The sequence below is a fragment of the Staurois parvus genome, unplaced genomic scaffold (assembly GCF_062004578.1).
Source record: "Staurois parvus isolate SC_StPar_1 unplaced genomic scaffold, SC_StPar_1.0 ptg000423l, whole genome shotgun sequence".
Lineage (NCBI taxonomy): Eukaryota > Metazoa > Chordata > Amphibia > Anura > Ranidae > Staurois > Staurois parvus.
In genome coordinates, this window is record NW_028318219.1 from 6,472 (window position 1) to 26,815 (window position 20,344).

The window sequence follows — 20,344 nt, forward strand, 5'->3', positions numbered from 1 at the left end:
CCCCCACTGCCAAACGTCCTGCCTGGGATTGGTCAGATTCCTGTAAATATGCAGATCAGCCCAGCCTCACCTTCTCCCACTGGCTTCTAGAAACTTATCCAAGTCTCTAGAGCAGGGGGAGGTACCAGAGGACTGTTCCTGTAGAGCCCTCCAACTCTAACCTAAAGTAATTTTGCTGACTTACACCCAGGCTGACTCACACCCACAAGATGGCATCACATATAGCATTCTTTTGAAGCCATACAGTATATTTAGTGTGCAAATGTGAGTTTAGTGAAGCAAATCTCTCATAAATGGCATTTATATGATTAGTCTCATTTGGTATTTTGTTGAAAGGTATAATTTTGCAGTGAAATTACAGGGCAAATGCGCTTAAGATAAAAAATATGATGTAGATAATATTTCAAGTATTTGCATATTATGTCTAGAAACAGAAATTTCATATTTTACCTTTTTTTGGGATATCTCTCAGTATACTCTATGTAATTACATGAATTTGTAATCCTTTTGAGCATTTGTAGATGTTTGAAAACCAAATATATATGACCTTTTTCGGCATCCCATTTAAAAAATATGAGCATTAATATAGAGTCCCCCCTACCTTTCAGAGAGAACAGTCTTCTGGGAACTCTTTCGACATGATTTTAGACTGTGTCAATTTAGTCAGTGCATATGTGAGGCTGGAGGCTGGGTACTGATGCTGAAGAAGACCTGGCTTAAAATTGACATTTCGTTTCAAAGGTGTTCAGTATGGTTGAAGTCAGGGCTCTGTACAGGCCACTCAAGTTCCTCCGCACCAAAGTCATTAAACCTTGTCATTATGTAACTGGCTTTGTGCTCAGGGTAAAGTCATGCTGTAAAAGATAGGGACCTTCCCCAAATTGTTGCCACGAGGTTTGAAGTGAACAATGGTCTAAAATGTTTTTTTATTTTGTAACAATAACAGTAAATTTCAATGAAAACACCTGAACTCAATAATTTTGAGGGGTGTCCATATACTTTGTCTATGAAGGTAGATAGGATGTTCAGCTGTCCACAAACGTTTGGCCATATGGTGTGCACGTGACCATGTTGACCGATCAGAATTGTTCTGATCCTCACTGGAAACCCTATGGAAAGAAGCAGAAAAACAACGTGGTTTTCAAACCCTAGGACTACTACACTGGGAACAGTAGAAGAACCCAACAATTCAGCAGCTCCTTAAGAAGCCAGTCCTACAAAACAATCCTCTGGATATTTTATACATCGCATTGCTGAGAACACTCCTGTGTACCAATCTTACATCTCGTAAACATTACCTAGTGTTGAGGCTTAGCCTCCGTGGGTCAGTGGTGTCTGTACGGCTAAGAAATGACACGGGTTTCCTACATTGCAATGTAAGCTTGGTATATAGAAACAAGAACGAATAGCCTCAAGGCCCTAAGTCCTGCAAATTAATCTGGGAGCCACTAATCAATACTTGTATAAAACAAAAAGTGGAGAAACAAAAAATAATTGAAGGCTCAACCAGAATTACGTGGGTTTTTTATAGAAAGAAGCGTAACCTGAAAAAAAAAAAAATGTTTTTGTACTGATACTGGGACTGATTGATGCTCATATATAAATGTAAACTATCAGAACAACTACTTGGTCATTGTAAACAATAGTAGAAATATCCATGATGAATGGAAGTTAACATGTCCCCTATACACTGAAGGGTTGTATTAATGATTTGGCTTCCAAAGTCAATCATCCATAGATAGTTATGATCTCAAAGTGTTGTCATTGTCCCAGGAAAACAGTGGTAACATTAGGATTCTATTAATGGGTTACCACAAATAGCTGGGGCTCATGATTCCAATAGGAGATTGTAATTGCCTCTCTCCTTCAACAGAGTCTCCCCTCTACCTTACCAGATTCAAAGTATATCCAATGTTATATTACTTTTATTGATTCAGGGGTGGTATCCATAGAGATTCACCCTTTTTGTTAATATTTAGATTTATAGAGGAGGAGTAAGATAGAGAGATATATATATATAGAGAGAGAGAGAGAGAGATCTCAACTATTTTTTTCTTTCTTTCTTCCTTCTTTCTTTAGGTTCACACCTGAGGGGTTTTTGCATTGCGGTTTTGATGCATTTGTCGGGGGTCAATTTTTGTACATTTTTCTTGTTGCTAGGCAGTTTTAAAACACAAACCACATCAAAAACACGGTAAACACACAGTAAAAACGCAATACATGCTTTTCTGCAGCATTCCTATTGAAGTCTTTAGAATAAAAAACGTTTTGCGTTAAAAAAAAAAAGTCCCCTGACTCTTTCCAAAAAACACACCAGGTGAAAACGCAGAGATGTGAACCTGTCCTATAGGAAATCGTGTTAAAACAATGGCAAAAGACGCTTAGGTGTGAACCTACTGTAATAATGGATCTCAAATTTTGGGAGGAGATGGTTGGGAAACTAGAATTGGAAGCAGAAAAAGAGAGGAAGGCGCCTCTAAGTGCAGTATTGACAATTTATTTAGTAAACAATGGAAAATTTGCACTTACAAGATAAACAGTTAAAAAGACTCATCGTGTGGTGATTAGATCCAGGTGGGACATCCAGCCGTCCAGCAGCAAACTATGCCTATAGGATCAGGAAGTAGAGTCCAGGATGTGCCTGTGCATCAAAAATGAAGCTTGGAGAGCAGAGTCAGATGTAGCAGGTGAAGGGGGCTGTAATTCATTTCGGAGCATGCTCAATAGACTCCTTGCCTCAGTGTTACTGCTCCCATCCATCCCTGATATCGATCTGGCACCTTTATCTCACATCTACAGAGGTTGGGCTCCAACAAGCGCGCTATATAATATACATTTTCTAGAATTGGAAGAAGGTGCCCCATCTAGAGATAGGACCATGGAGATGGAGAAGGTAAAATTACTATTCAGATTGAAAGATCTATATGAAAGAAAGTCAAAGGTCTGGTGGAACATCTTTCTTTATAAATATATCAATGAACAAGAATATCCAGGGGATCTAAGAGTCCAGACAAATCAGAGAAATAATCCCTGAATTCAAGAAAAAATGGGAGGACAACCTCCGACAATGCTCCCATAATATAGTAGTGATGCTACAGGAATATTATGAAATGAATGATCTACAGGGAGTTTTGGAAGCTTTGCAACCCATTAAACAGAATTCAACTATTATTCAGAAAGAAAAAGAAAAGTACTTCAGTGGAAAAATTGAATTAGGAAAATATACAATCAAAAAGTGAGAAGCTCGACAGGCAGGCATATTATTATTATTATTATTATTAGACAGGATTTACTGTATATGGCGCCAAAAGATTGCGCAGCGCTTTACAATATAAGGGAGACAATACAATTACAATACATTTCCGTACAGAAGGAATATGAGGGCCCTGCTTGTGGAGCTTACAATCTAAAGGAAGGGGGAGGTGATACAAAAGGTGATAGCTGCGGGGGATGATCGGGTGGAGGTGATTCAAGTACAGTTCTTAGGTGGAGGTGGGGTAGGCTTCCCTGAATAAATGAGTTTTCAAAGATCGCCTAAAGGCAGACAGGTGGGGGCAGACTGGACATACTGTGGTAGGGAGTTCCAGAGAATGGGGAGGCTCTGGAGAAGTCTTGGAGGAGAGCGTGGGAGGAAGTGATGAGGGAGCTACATGAGCAGCAATTAGTCTCAGTATTAGTACATCTGTGGGATTGTGGGGATGATTTTAAGTGTTGTGTGTGTTTGCACAATACAGAAAATTGTTTATAAGGCACACGGTGTGTGTTGATAACGCTGGTGACGTTGGCTGTGTAAAGTCACGCTAAAAATGTGAGTTTTTCAGCTTTTTTTGCATTAGCATTTAGCGAGGTTTTTTTTTTTCCAAAAAAAGAAAAATTGTGGAGGGGGGGTCAAACTAAACATTCAAAAATGCCTGTTTGCGTCAGTTTATCGCGTTTTGCCACGTTTTTCAGCGTTAGAGCATTTTTTACAGCTACACAACTCCTGTAGAAACCCACTAGTCCTGGTTTTTTTTCCAGCCAAAAAACGTCCCTGCCAAAAAACATTAATTACAGTCTTTGTGTGCATGGACACATAGGATAACATGCTGGGGGGGTTTACTAGCTGTAGAAAAAACCATAAAAAGCCAAAAACAGCTGCTGTAAAAACATCCAGTGCGCATGAGGACTTATACTCTGGCCACAAGTATATACAGTGCATCCAGAAAATATTCACAGCACTTAACTTTTGCCACATTTTGTTATGTTACAGCGTTATTCCAAAATGGATTAAATTCATATTTTTCCTCAACATTCTACAAACAATACCCCATAATGACAATGTGAAAGAAATTCGTTTTGAAATCTTTGCAATTTATAAAAAATAAACAATGAAAAAAAAAACGTACACAAGTATTTACAGCCTTTTCTCAATACTTTGTTGAAGCACCTTTAGCACCAATTACAGCCTCAAGTCGTGTTGGGTATGATGGATGCTACAAGCTTGGCACACCTATTTTTGGGTAATTTCTCCCATTCTTCTTTGCAGTACCTCTCAAGCTCCATCAAGTTGGATGGGGAGCGTCGGTGCACAGCCATTTTCAGATCTCTCCAGAGATGTTCAATCAGGTTCAAGTCTGGGCCACTCCAGAACATTCACAGAGTTGGCCTGTAGCCACTCCTTTGTTATGTGGGCTGTGTGCTTAGGGTCATTGTCCTGTTGAAAGATGAACCGTCGCTGCTCTCTAAGGTCCAGAGCACTCTGGAACAGATTTTCAGCAAGCATGTCTCTGTACATTGCTGCATTCATCTTTCCTTCAATCCTGACTAGTCTCCCAGTTCCTGCCACTGAAAAACATCCCCACAGCATGATGCTTCCACCACCATGCTTCACTGTAGGGATGGTATTGACCAGTTGGTGCCTGGTTTCCTCCAGACATGATGCTTGGCATTCAAGCCAAAGAGTTCAATCTTTTTTCATCAGACCAGAGAGTTTTGTTTGTCATGGTCTGAGAGTCCCTCAGGTGCCTTTTGGCAAACTCCAGGCAGGCTTCCATTTGCCTTTTACTGAGGAATAGCTTCCGCCTGGCCACTCTACCATACAGGCCTTATTGGTGGAGTGCTGCAGAGATGGTTGTTTTTCTGGAAGGTTCTCCTCTCTCCACAGAGAAATGCTGGAGCTCTTTTAGAGCGACCATCGGGTGCTTGGTTACCTCCCTGGCTAAGGCCCTTTTCCCTCGAACACTCATTTTGGCCAGGCGGCCCGCTCTAGGAAGATTCCTGGTGATTCCAAACTTTTTCCATTTACAGATGATGGAGGCCACTGTGCTCATTGGGACCTTCAATGCTGCAGAAATGTTTCTGTACCCTTTCCCAGATCTATGCCTTGATACAATCCTGTGTCAGAGGCCTACGGACAATTCCTTGGACTTCATGGCTTGGTTTGTGCTCTGACATGCTCTGTTAACTGAATTTCCCACAGGTGGACTCCAATCAAGTTGTGGAAACATCTCAAGGATGATCAGTGGGAACAGGATTTTGAGTGTCATGGCAAAGGCTGTGAATACTTATGTACATGTGTTTTTTGTTTTTTTTTCATTTTTAATAAATTACAAAGATTTCAAAACGAACTTCTTTCACGTTGTCATGGGGTATTTTTTGTAGAATGTTGAAGGAAAAAATGTATTTAATCCATTTTGGAATAAGGCTGTAACATAACAAAATGCATTGTATATATATTTCAGGTAAAGTATCTTTATATAAAAAACCCACGTTGAGCCTAAAACTAATTTTTTTTCCATGTTTTATACAAACTTGGTATATAGCATTTATGTATAATCTCACTATTTAATGTGAGCATATGCCAGCTTCTTCGTTTACAAACCTGTAATTTAGGTCTTTTCTCTTTCCAACATAAGATCCAACAAAATCTGAACATTAACTGCTTTGATGAGCCTATATCTGTGCTATTCATTTCATATCTGCTGGTAATAATATTTGATAATATAGGTTTTTTTTTCCTAATAACTTTTTCAGGGAGTCATTTTATAAATTACAAAATATCTACCATTTCCATTATTCTTGATATCTCGGAACCAATCTGTTATCGACTGGAATTTTATCTTTACCATGACTAAGAGAAATTTTGTCATCTTCTTACCTAGAGAATTTGGATCGCATCTGTTGCACATCTTACAGGCTTGTCCACAGTTCATGCAGGGTGCTGTAGTGAATGGGTGGATGGCATCACACAGTAATTAAAAAAAAAAAAATCTCACATTTTTATTCAAATAATAAAAACATTAAAAAAGGGGAACAATACCACCAAATCATATAGTATATACAGTATCTCTCAGAAAATTCCTTCATACAAAGATACACGGTCATCATAATATATCAAACCGACCTAGAAGGTCAGCATGTTTTGCATCTCAAGCTTCTTCTGGACCTTGTCTCGGGATCCAATGAGAGAGTAACCGTACCGAACAAAGACCGTTTAACCCTTTGCCCTCCAGAGGATTTATCCCCCTTCCTGACCAGACCATTTTTTGCGATACGGCGCTGCATTACTTTAACTGACAACTGCGCAGTCATGCAACACTGCACCCAAATTAAATTTGTCCCTTTTTTTTCCCCCCACAAATGGAGGTATTTGATCACCTCTGCATTTTTGTTTTTTGCACTATTGACAAAAAAAGACTGACAATTTTGAAAAAAAAACAATATTTATGACTGTTTGCTATAAAACATATCCAGTAAAAAAAATGAAAAAAATCTCATCATAAATTTAGGCCAAAATATATTCTGCTACATGTCTTTGCTAAAAAAAAAAAAAAAAAAAATATGTGTAAATTATTTGGTTTATGTGAAAGTTATAGAATCCACAAATGGTGGTATATTATGGAATAATAAAAAAAAAATTCTATACTAGTAATGGCGGCAAATAGCGGGTCTGTGGTGGGGATTCTGACACTGGGGGGAACTGACTGTCACTGAAATCCCCAGTGACACTAATACAGTGATCAGTGCTAATGACAGTGGGCATGAAGGGGTTATCATCTGGGGCAATCAAAGGGTTAACTGTGTGCTGTTTTACTGTGTGTGCTTTACTATGTAAGCACGTTGCTTTGTATTGCTCTGCTATGCAGGAATCAGGAAACACGAGCAGGGAAAAGACCATACGGCAATGGGACAACTACTGCAACCAGTTTAAATAGCCCTTTTGGCGCCAGCATTAGTGACAGGTGCGTGCCTGCATGTGCGAGTGCGCCGATGTCCAAGTACCTGCACATCTGTTTGACTGGTAAGGACTCTGCGCATGCACCTATTTGTGCGCCGTGGAACTTCACCTGCACTATGGGCAGGCCTTCCCTGACATTGCCCCCTTCCTATGGGCAGTCTCCAGATGCCCAATTGGTTCCTTCTTTGTGGGTGATTGAGAAAAAACTCACGGAATTAAATTCATAGCATGCACATTCTGTGCGGGTTCCCATGAATTTTCCTCTGGCCCATACCCCTTCCATTTAATTAGGTATTGCGTCTGGCCTCTCCTTTTCCTACAGTCCACAACAGCCTTGACTTCAAATTCCTCCTCTCCATCCACAATTATAGAGGCCTTAACCTTCAATCAGAAAAGGGGTCTGGTACTCCAGGTTTTAGTAATGACATATGGAAAACTGGGTGAACCTTAAGGGATTCCGGTAATGCTAATTCATAAGAGACATCATTAATTTTACGTCTTACCGGAAATGGTCCCACAAACTTAGGTGCCAGCTTCCTTGAAGGAAACGCCATCTTCAGGTTGGTTGTGGCAAGCCAGACCTGGTCTCCTGGGTGCAGGATCATTTTTCTCCTTCTCCTTCTATCAAAGGCCCTCTTGTTGTCCTCCTGGGCTTTTGTGACTGTCTCCTGTAACAATTTGTTATTAGTAGAAAAAAAACTTAGTATGTCTTGAGCAGCAGGGACAGAAGTTTCCGGCACAAGATCAGGCAGAAAGGTAGGGCGAAACCCATAATTAGCAAAAAAATGGGGATTGTTTGGTGGCAGCATGATTGGAGTTATTATATGCAAACTCCGCCAATGGCAGGAGCAATACCCAATCATCTTGGACAAATGAAGTGTAAAACCGGATGTACTGCTCCAGGGTCTGATTAGTCCGTTCAGTTTGTCCATTGGTTTGTGGGTGATAAGCCAAAGAAAACACATGTGTGCGCGCCAATGTCCAAGTACCTGCACATCTGTTTGACTGGTAAGGACTCTGCGCATGGTCCTATTTGTGCGCCGCGGAACTTCACCTGCACTATGAGCAGGCCTTCCCTGACACCTGCACAAAAAAAACTGGCTTGTATCCTCACCTCCTCCATATGAAGCATCCTGACAACACTTGCTTACTCTACCCAACGCATTTCGTCCTCAGGACTTTCTCAAGAGTTCTTTACAGTAGTAACATAATGTTTTTAACACTTTTTTGTTCCCTTTTATTTTAACGTATTTGTCCGGATAAACATGGACACTGGTAATAAAGCCAGAATTTGATGGTTGTCACCAGAACAAAAAGAGAGGAAATCATCTATTGAAGATTCCTGTACTGTGACAGCTAAGTGGAGATTTCCCTTCACTTTGGGGGTATTTTTCCCTCACTTTCTGCTGTGTCTCTAGGATAGTAAGTGAAGGGAAATCTCACCAATGGAGCATAGCAAAAACAGTTATGGGTTGTTTTTGTATGTTTAACCCTTCACTACTCCTTCCAAAACATACAGTAAAAGTTTTGGCTTGAGACAAACTTTAAGATCATATCCAGGCATCTTGGATCAGCTTTAGAACGCTGAATAGAAACGAGCAGAGTAAACTTTAAATTCAATAACCTAACCACTTTCCCAAGCTAAACATCATTTCTGTTTGTAATGACTGCAGTTTAAATTTAAATGACTTCAATTTGCTCCATTTTCAAATCCAATTTTAATTAACACCATTAGAAGCATCTTGCAGCCAATCGCACGCCAGGGATTGTCACTGAAAGCAACATGGTGGTAGCGGCCACCTTCATTAGAAGTATAGCACATAATTTGAATTAATTTTTAATATGTTTTTAAATTCCAATTTATCTTAATATATTTCTAAATTTAAATTATTTTTTAACATACTTTAATTTCAATTTATTTTTAATAAATGGCATAGGAGCCAGGGAATTAGGCAATGAGAAATTCCTTTTATTTTTATTTCTATGAAATAGAGGTCTGTGCAGAGGAAGCAGTCTGACTTTATTAAAATATCTGACATATAGAGAAAAAACGGATGTGCATTTTCTGGGCAAATCCAAAACTATAACCATGTTTACAGACCATTATCTGGTTCCTTTTTTTTGTTTGTCTTAATATGTACGTCAAGCAAAAACTTTTTTTTCTCTATTGGAAGGTTTTTTTTCCTTACCTCTTGCTATAATGACTACTCAAAAATGTTGGATTTCCCCTTACTTTCTGTCTCTATGACAGTGGTCTTCAGGACACATAAAGGGGTTCTCTATCCAGGAAGGACAAATAGTTCCCTAGTTAATCATGTTGAAAAAAGACAAGTCTATTGTTCAACGTTCTAGTTTGTGCATTCAGCAATTTGGTGTGTCAATTTTTTTTTTTTAATGAAAACAAAAACTGCAAGAAAATATATTACTATATATATTACTATATATTAATATACAGACATAGGCAAACGTAAAATAAAATGGTTTTAAAAGTAAAATGAATACCGAAGTGTAGTCTGCCTGGTATTAGTAGAGTTCGGAACACTCAAAGAGTAAGGGGGTTTAATGCGGATTTCCACCCTTTTTTTAGGTTATTCTATTCACAATGTCCCCTGTGGTGTACTGTCTGAAATTAATATATTTATTCATTTTCAACGTTTCTATATACCTTAAATTAAGATATAAGGGTGCGACTTCCGGTCCTGACCACCTAGGCAATGATGTCATTAGGCGTTTTGCAAGGTCTCCTGGGATATCCTTTGATTGACAGGTTGCCATAACAACAAGGTGGGAATTTCTGCCCTCACCACCATTGCTATGGCAACGTGTTGTGAACAAACTGCGCCCTGCAGTCTCATTACTGCGCAGTCATGAGATCAGGGATAGCCAGCAGCACCTAGTCCCGGAAACATACTCTGGTGGGCTTCAGATACCCACATCCTTCATGGCCCCTGCCTGCTTTTGAGATCAAGTTATATATTACATATTTCCAACTAACAAGCATGATATCAATTATAACATTATTCCAATATAAATGTGCAAGTTGTAATAATCATGGAGGAGCTTTTTTAAAAAAAATGTATTATGGGGACTGAAGCTGTGCTTTAAGTGTGTTGAAGTATTTTATTATTCCCACTGGACAGGCCTTTAATATCCTTTATTCAGAGTACATCTATATTTCCTTTATGATAAGGTTTCACAAACTGCAGACCTGCACATTTTTAGCAAAGTGAAATTATGATGTGTTAGATACTAAATATGATATATTTTTGATGTATATTTCTTATAAGAGGTCTAATGTGTCTTAATAGCCTTCTAGAGCTTGTATGGTGTCTAACTAAATGGCATCTTCTCCTACATTATTGTAACCACTTTCAGCAAAGGCACCAATCCACAAAAAGAACATTGGGGAACTGGAGTAAGTACAGAGAAGGGCAACCAAACAGATAAGAGCCATGGAGGAGCTCAGCTATGAGGAAAGATTAGATTAACTGAATTTATTCTTTCTTGAGAAGAGGAGATTTATGCAGGCCATAGACGGATTGTTTATCAGCCGAACTTTTGTCCGCATGAAAAATCGGCCAATATTCACGCCGTTAGTGGGGCCAGCCCGTCAGCCGTTTTTCACGGATCTTCACATTTATTTTTATCGGTCATGCTGGAAAATTGGTGGCAGCATCGGCAACGGGGCTGACCGATTTTTCATTTATCGGCCGAAAATTCAGCCGATAAACGGCCCGTCTATAGCCTGCCTAAGGGGGATCTGATCATCATGTATAATTACATCAGTGGTTGATATAGTGAACTCGGTGTAGAGCTATTCACCCTGAGGTCATCACAGAGGACAAGGGGACACTCTTTACATCTGGGGGAAAATAAATTTAATCTCCAAACATGGAAAGGCTTCTTCACAGTAAAAGCTGTGAAAATGTGGAATAGACTCCCTAAAGATTTGGTTCTGGCCAGCTCAGTGGATTGCTTTAAAAAAGTCCTGGATTCTTTCTTAGATACACAGAATATAACTGGATATTAACATTTATAGGTAAAGTAGATCCAGGGAATATCCGATTGCCTCTCGGGGGATCAGGAAGGAATTTTTCCGTTGCAGGAGCAAATTGCATCATGCTTTGCTGGGTTTTTTTTGCCTTCCTCTGGATCAACTGTATAGGATTATAATTTTTTTTTTAGTGATTGAACTGGATGGACTTTTGTCTTTTTTCAGCCAGACTAACTATGTAACTATGTAACCATTACCATGAATGAAATATGAGCTGAAGCTTGAACATTTTCGATACATGATAGGCCCACTATAAGTAAATATAGGTCACTAGTCTAGTATCACAGATGAAATTTACTTAACTGCATGCCAGACTATTTATGACTTGACCATTTATGATGGCACCTCATTAGAAGTCCTTTGCAGACCCTGGCTGGTGGATGTTTTTGATACCTCTGAATTCCACTGACTTCTCTGTTTTTTGTCAAATGCAAGCATGACTGTACCACTAGCTGATCTGCACAGACAGCAGCAGAACAGAATTTACACTACAGTAACTTGTTCAAAAACACAAAGTTCTTAATTTTTAGTTAGAGCTTTGAGAGCTGTATGACTTGACCATTTATGACTTGACCATTTATGACCTGACCATTTATGACAGTGCCCCATCAGAAATCCTTTGCAAACATTGGCTGGTGAAGGTTTTTTATATCTCTGTATTCCATCTAACTTCTCTTGTTTTTGTCAAATGTGTCTGAAGTTGGTTTAAGCATTTTTGCATCACTCGCTGCCATGCCCAACAGAATTTACATTACTGTCTACACTAAAAGACATGAGATTTGAATCTGACCATTTTTGTTATCAACTTGTGGCTTTTGGGGAAATGAGGTTGGCATTCAGTTCCATTCTTTCCACAAATATTGGTGTTTGTTAGACCTTGCTAGTATTACAGGAAGAACAATAGTACCCAGTGGGGGAATGGGGAGGGCCAGAATTGCACAGTAGCAGGTGGGAGAGAACAATTGTATGTAGCTGGAAGTGGAGAAAAATGCAGCAGGTGTTGGGGAGTTGTATTGAAGAATAATAGTGCCCATTGAGGATAGGTGAGAACAATAGAGTCCAGCATGGGACACACTTTCCTTGCTCTGTGGTCACACTGTTATTCTCTCCCTCCTCCTCCTCTTGCTGGGACTATGAAGACTTTTGTTGGACAGATCACCCCACTGTGTGGAGACGTCAAAGATACAAATTTTGGAACAAGTGCTCTAGCACTTGCCTTCAGGACACTGAATCCACAGGATGCCGTGATTGTAAGCTGTGGTACAGTCCCACAGAATCTAGGACAATTAGGGGTACTGGAGTTGGCTAGGAATATGCACAGTGCATGAGCTGCCTTTAATGAGGGGATGGAAAATTTTAGTTCAGAAAAGAATATGGAAGGATTAGACCCTTCGGTCAAACTGTTATTGCTGTCTGTGTCACCACTGGAAATATTTGTCCTGGTGACCAATGTCACTAAGACTGAAAGTGAGCGTTAATCCAAAATGTTACTGTTGTCATGAAAGCAAGAGTTGAGGCAAAAAAAAAAAATCTTCCAATGGTAGCAACTAAGATGAGAACTCCTTCCATAGTTCCTATTGCATCCCCAAGACAGGAAGTAAAGGAAAATCCTCTGCACAGGGTGCAGATAGAAAAAAAAAAGATGATAATGGCTTTGAAAGCTGGACTCAAGCCTTCCTTTCAGTCTTGCACAGTTGTACAGGCTCCTCTTATGTACTGTCTGAAATAGTTTTTTCTGTTTTTGCTGCACACTGTGAGCTTCTCACGATGTGCATTAGAATCTGCAGCAAGTCGGATAGAACCCGCTTCCTTTCCTGGGTTGGAGGACATCCAGTCTGACTGTCCCTTGCCTTCCCCTTTCAACCTTAGATTTTGGTTCTCTCAAGGCTCAGCATCACATGTGGGTGCTACCTAAGATATGTTGCAAAAAAATACAGCTTGCCTAGGAACTCCTACTCTCCAACTCATTTAGAATGAAAGCTCCTCAATAAGGCATTTTCATATTTGCAGAACTCCTTCCATCAAGGCTGAGGGCTCTTCAGAAGAGTGCTGAAGCAGGGTGCTGTGATGTTTTCAGTAAGCTATTCACACCAACCTGCTGGACCCTCCTTCCAACCATGATCTACCTGCATTGCATATAGAAGATCATAGACCTAGCCACTTGAGCTCCTGAGGATTTACCCCCCTTAATGACCAGGCCTCTTTTTGCTACTCGGCGCTGCACTAATTCAACTGATAATTGCGCGGTCATGCAATGCTGCACCCAAACGAAATTTATGTCCTTTTTTTCACACAAATAGAGCTTTCTTTCGGTGTAATTTGATCACCTGTGCGCTTTTTATTTTTAACGCTATAAACAAAAAAAGGCCAAAAATTTTGAAGAAAAACAATATTTTTTACTTTCTGCTATAAAAAAATATATAGTAAACTCAAAGTTGGTTATAAATTTTGGCCAAAATGTATTCTGCTACATGTTTTTGGTAAAAAAAAATCCCAATAAGTGTATATTGATTGCTTTGTGTGGAAGTTATAGCGTCTACAAACTATGGTATAAATACTACAATTTACGCCATTTTTCTGCTATACAGCGCTGCGCTAGTTTAACGGACAATTGCGCGGTCATGCTATATGGTACATAAATGAAATTTACATCCTTTTTTTCCCCACAAATTGAGCTTTCTTTTGGTGGTAATTTTGAGGGAAAAAAAACAATATTTTGGACTTTTTGCTATAAAACATGTCCAGTAAAAAAAAATGCAAAAATCTAATTTAGTCATAAATTTCTGCCAAAATGCATTCTGCGACATGTCTTTTCTAAAAAAAAAAACCCAATACGTGTAAATTAATTGGTTTACGTGAAAGTTATAGCGTTTACAAATGGCGGGAAAGATACTGAAATTTTTAATTTTTATTTATACGAATGGCGCCAATCAGCGACATATAGCGGCGACCAGCGACTTATGGTGGGACTGCGGCGGACATTTTGACACTGGGGGGGGAACTGACTTGGGGTCACTGACATCCCCAGTGACACCAATACAGTGATCAGTGAAAAAAAAACACTGAAACTGTACTAATGTCACTGGGGAGGAAGGGGTTAACATTTTTAGAATTTGCTGTGTAAGGGGAGTGTTTTACTAGGGGGCGGGGGTGTGTACTGGACGGAGGGAGGGAGGGAGAGAAACTCTTCTCTCCCTCTGCAGCTTGTCGGCGAACTGTCACAGAGCAGGCTGTGTGTAAACAATGCAGCCCTGCTCTGTGTCAGTAATTACCGCTCATCGCAGGAAAACGGCCGGTAAAAACCGGCCATGACCCGGCGGCGGAGACCCGCTGCTGACACCCGCGAGACAGGCAGGGCGGGCGCACGCCTCGCGCGCGCCCCCTACTTGTTTTGAAGGCAGCCGTTTTAAAATGTGCTTTTGCCTACGAGCGGCACCCTGCCGCCGTTTATATGCGGTGGCTGGGCGGCATGTGTGGCTAGAGTCTAAAATAAGGTCTGTAATAAAAACTTTTTTTTTTCCTTATGGTGCCGAGGGGCCAAGAATGGAACAAAGGAAGGCAAAACTACAAGCAGATTAAATTTTAGCTTTAACCCTTCTCTATTTAATGCAAAAAAACATAGCTATTGTGACAATTCAAAATACTCCACTTAGCTGTCAAAGACGTTTTTACAAAGGACTCAAAATGACAAAACCAAAGTGAGATTAGCCATTCAACCAGTTTTATAAATAAGCCCCATTATACAAGCCTACTGGCACTTTTTTGTTCCCTCGGAGCTTTGGAAAACAGATGCATTCAGAAGCTGAATCCAGTGTTGTTTTATTGCTGGGTCATTGTACAAGAGCAGGCATTGTGAAGTTTAATTTATTACTGGTGTCTGTGCTGTAACGTTCTGGGTTAGGGATCACTGTGGAGCTTAATTAGCTGCTGATGATTCATTGGGTATTGTAATGATCTTAATACACTACTGTATATTCTATAGCAGCCTTGGTTCTAGGTGTTCCCGGGAGGATAGTGAATGGGATGGGCTACAGAATGTTTTCAGAATACAGAAACTGGTGACCCAAGGCTCAGCAAAGCTACTAATTAATATATATCATTAAGACGTACAGTAAGATTTTTTTTTTCTCTCTAGACTTCAGTAATGAGCAGATGGCGGTTGCATTTTACAGAAAATGTATATAATGTGGGTTTGTACAAACAGACTTCTGCATAGACAGGTCCTCTTTAAGCCCTTCATGGCTTTAGTTACTCCTGTGGAGAAAACGTTAAGTTTTTTTTTCACCGGTGAACCGACTGGTTCAAATACAAGTTGGTGGTTTGTTTGCAAATAAACCCAGCCTTTCTCTTTGGGCTCCTTTTTAGATGTGCAGTTTGGGGGGTAAAAATGCGTGGTTGAGCTGCGGTTTTATCGCTCCGCCACATAAGCGGCAAAGGCTGTACACATGCTGCAGTTGCAATACGTTGTTTCTCGACTGCAGTAATAATGATTGCTCCTGTCAAGCAAATGGAGAAGTGTCAATAACACCCCACAGCCACATGAAATGCACACTGTTGTGACACGTTAATGCAGGGCTAATTACATCAATTACAGGGGTAATTACTAGGGTTGCAGCGATACCGGTTTTTATCGGCGAGTATGAATACCAATACTTGTACTCGCTGATACCAGTTACTGAAACCTTGTGTGACTTGACCCCATACAATATGAATGCGGGTGCGGTGCGATTTGCAGTGTGGCTTGAGCCATTCATTTTGTATGGCTCAAATCGTACCGCACCACAGGGAAATCACATGTGTTTCAGACAGGAATCGCAGTGCATTCTTGTTCAGATCACATGGGGTTCTTTTCAGTGCGATTTGAGCCCATTCATTTTGTATGGCTCAAATCCTACTGCACCACAGGGAAATCGCATGTGTTTCAGACAGGAATCGCAGTGCATTCTTGTTCAGATCACATGGGGTTCTTTTCAGTGCGATTTGAGCCCATTCATTTTGTAGGGCTCAAATCATACCGCACCTCAGGGAAATTGCATATGTTTCAGACAGGAATCGCAGCGCATTCTTGTTAAAATCACATGGGATTCTTTGCAGTGCGATTTGAGCCCATTCATTTGTATGGGCTAAAAATGCTCCGCAAATGTATTGGTTTTAGGTACCGTATACTGGTGCAAATGCTCAGTGTCAGCACCAATATCGGTAGGAATTGCATCACATTTTCAACTCACTACCTGTCAATTCACATGATGGTTTTAGACTCCAATCTAAATGTAGCATTTCTCTTTCTCTGCACCATTAGACATGTAGCCTATGTGCAACCAATTCTGGCATTTTAGTGCGTCCAGGAGGCACAGCTACAATGTCCAGCTCCACTGCTTGCAGCAAGTCAAAATTGTTTTAAGGATTCTTTCTCCTTTTTAGTACAGTGGGCAAAGTCATAATAATCATTCCTTTACACTCCAAACAGCGCAGATATATCCTAATATTAGAGTCATTAACTTCCAAACTGCATACACCTGTAAAAACAGGAAAAAAGAGGGCGCCCCAGCCTAGTGCATTACCTAAGGTAACTCCATTAATAGATTCGAAGAAGAAATATACTCACAAACACCGTAATATAAAAGGTGTATCGAATTCAAAGCAACAGTACACCGGATGGGCTCTGAGGAAGAGGAGACCACTCCTCAAAACGCATCAGTATTCTCGAGGGTCCTCTTGATATTGGGAACTGATCCAGTGTACTGGTTGCTTCGAATTCGATATGCCTTTCTTCTCACAGTGTTTGTGAATATATTTCTTCTTTGAATTTATTAAAGGTATCATCTTAGGTAAAGAAATGCCCGTAGCGAAAAGGAAAAAGAAAATTAGCGCAGGGCAGGCATGACTAGGCCTAGAGTGGGAAGGAAACTAGAAAGGGTTAATTATGCGCCAGGGGGTGTGGAAAAGTATAGCTGGGGGTGCTGGTTGGTAGAGGAAGAGCGTGGGTGGGCTCTGCCGCACCTTAGGGTGGGGTGTCCCGGTGGGGGGGGGGGCATCAGTCGGAGCTGGACGTTGGTGAGTGAGCTTCCCTCCCGCCCTCCCTATTGTAGGGAGTATTGTGTTCCTCTCGGGGGAAAAGGGGGGGTTATTTCGGTCTTGGGCAGTTGTTGGTCTTTGGAGGCAGTTCTTATCTTGGAGGTACAGATAATGGTGTGGGAACCATCATTGGTATGGTGTGCCCGGGGATATTCCAGTTAACCAAGGTTTAACTGGAAGGTGGTGGTCCTGCACTGCGGACGGTATGGTTGTCTCCGAGCTGGTTGGTTGTGGCTGGAGGCCCTTGTGTAATATGGTTGTCCGCAGGTGCATTTCAGATCCTTTTTGTGGGGTGCCTTCGAAGACCAACAACAACAACTCTGTATGTTTGTTATAAGGAATGGTTGGTGTTAAAATGTTTGTTAATAAAAGGCCATGTTGGCCATTTACTCCAAAATTGGTGTCATGTTTTTATTTAAGTATAGCCAAAAGGGGGGGGGGGGGATTTGGATGACCTATCTCTGGTGCTCTAGTCATGTACTAACCTAGTGCACCTTCTTTTTTTTTTTTTCCTGTTTTTACAGTTATCGTCCCTGGGTTCTTTCCCTGACCCCTAGAGGGCAGCAAGGCCTTTGATAGCACTGGATGGTAGACCGGAGACTGTTCCATCCTAATAAACCACTCTCAAGCACAGGGGACTGTTTCCTTTTTGTTTCTGCACACACCTGTTCCAAGTTTTTTAGCCATCATCAATGCAGTGTACAGCAACCATGGCTTCTATGGAGGGCTTGAGACTCGACAGAAGAGTATGACCAAACATGTTCTGTATCTTCACATGGGTGCACTGATCTGTGCACCCTTAGCATTGACGGTTTTTTAATGAAAACAAGGCATTCTCTGATTGGATCAGGTAGAAATTTTTAACTTGTCGCCCCGTCTCTCCACCTCATCCATTCAGAGAACCATCCAAAGTGGTCCCTTCGGTATAAGACAAGCATATTCGCTCCAGTGTCAACGAATGATCATTGGAGGAGAGCAGGCTACTAGAGAACTGACCACGATGTGGTCTCATACCTAGAGTGGTCAATTTTTAATAAGAACGCAAAAGGACTGGCAGAATCACCAGGGATTTCACATAAAGGAAGCAATATAAAGAGAACAGGAGACTTTTTCATACAAGTACATTGTACAGCAGACACATATAGGGAATATGAAGCATTGCAGTAGCATATAAGTCCCTGACCTTGTAAAAGCATGCAGCCAGCAAAAACGCTTGATCTTCATATTTATGCCTGGTGAGTGACTCTAAGGGTTTGTTTAGATGTGCAGTAAGGATCCATGCCTGGACCGCTTTTTTGAGATGTTTAACAGGCAGGGAGAAGTTGATATGTTGCCGCCTCACCTCTTGATTTAACACTTTAAATGCCGCACTACTGTGCTGCAATCACGTATATTGCATGCGATTGGGGGCTGGTTGCAGGGTGACCCCCATAGGCCTACATTAGTTGTGTTCAGCTGCATCAAAACCTGTAGCAAGCAACATGTTTTTAATTTATGTCTACAGATGCAAAGCACAGCATCACAGCCACAGCATGTGTACAGCCACAAGCAGCTACGTGTCATTTTTCATGCCGGTGGTTATGGGGCATTGAAACTGAGGCACAACTGCCTGGTTTTACTGCCCCCTGGCAGCATGTGTGAACGAGCCCTTAAGGTACCCAAAGCCAGAGAATTAGAATTTTTGCCTGGCAGCTATCTTTGATTAGTTATAGCAGCCTACTGTATATATATTCCTTGCAGTACAGGTTTACGCCTAGCAGTCTTTTTTTTTTTTTGTATGTTGATCTTCGTAATTATGACACATAGTTATTTACTGCTTACACCAAGCCTGGCATTCATTAGCCTTTCCAGTGCCCACCTGACGCTGAGCATTATGTCAGCGCCGTCAACCTGTCTGTCTACAAGCCCCGCTGAATCCTTCTCTATTAAGCCTTGACCTCATTTTGCCCAATTTGCCGTGTATGTAGTGCGCTCATTCTTGCTGCACAAATGTATAACCTTGCATTTATCTAAATTAAATCTCCTCTGCCATTTACCTGCTCAAGCCTGCAGATTATTCAAGTAGGACTGCCACAGAATGATACCCAGCCGGTTGTGCATAATTTACACCGAGGTCTGCCGAGAGAGTCTTGGTCTTGGCGCTCCCTTTAGGTCATTAAGTAAAATCAGCGGTCCCATTACTGGTGCATCTCTTACATCTTCAGCAAAATCCTGAAAACACGTATAGTCCATTTATATCAATTCTTGCGGTGTGCCTTTGAAGAGATCCTGAGCTCCGAAGAGCCTTTGCCCAACTCGTTTAGTTGCATTACATAATTATTTTACATGGAGCAGTCATACTATATAGACTTGTAATATGAAAGCCTTAAAGAGAACCAGCCGGGGGGCTTATGCAAGAATTGAAATGTTCGGCTTCTAATTACTACACTTTTACAGGCTTTCTTAGGGAATATTTTATTCTGTTATTTATCTATATTTAGTTGGGTGCTACTTACAGAGGTGATGGACCATCTGCAGTCAAACCCTCAGTGTCCTGTCAACTGCCTGCTCTCATGCTGATAGAAAACCTCATCTCCAGGCTCCTGAGTGCACATAACAATGTCTATTAATCTTAGTTGTATGTTACCCTAAAGAGGTTCTAAAGTCTAATTTGTACCTTAATGTATTCTCTGCATTAAGGTAAAGACTAGTTCCCCATCAGGTCTGTTCCACTTTAGATTGACGGCACTAATAAAGGGATAGTTAGTGGATATAATTAATAGAGATGAACACGATGGATCCGTTCATTAGGTTAATCGTTGCGTTTCATTATGTTAAAATAATTTGTTTCGTAAATACGTTAATTTCAACTCATTTCAGCAGATGGCTATATTAGTTCTGAGCTATTCTATTTTACTCTATTCTTTTATTTTATTTTCTATTCTAATCTTTTTTATTCTATTCTACTTTTTTATTTTCTGTTCTATTTTTTCTATTTTTCTATTCTTTTCTGTTTCTTT

The 20,344-nt window shown here is 40.6% G+C and overlaps 1 long non-coding RNA gene across 1 annotated transcript; it reads right to left on the reverse strand.

Annotated features, from left to right (window-relative positions):
- Positions 1–553: 553 nt before the first annotated feature.
- Positions 554–19,517, reverse strand: LOC149454553 (uncharacterized). The gene is made up of 4 exons (XR_016314187.1): positions 19,382–19,517; positions 7,720–7,884; positions 6,137–6,199; positions 554–1,109 (listed from the first exon to the last, which is right to left on the reverse strand). It is a non-coding gene; the product is annotated as an uncharacterized LOC149454553 (long non-coding RNA).
- Positions 19,518–20,344: the final 827 nt, after the last annotated feature.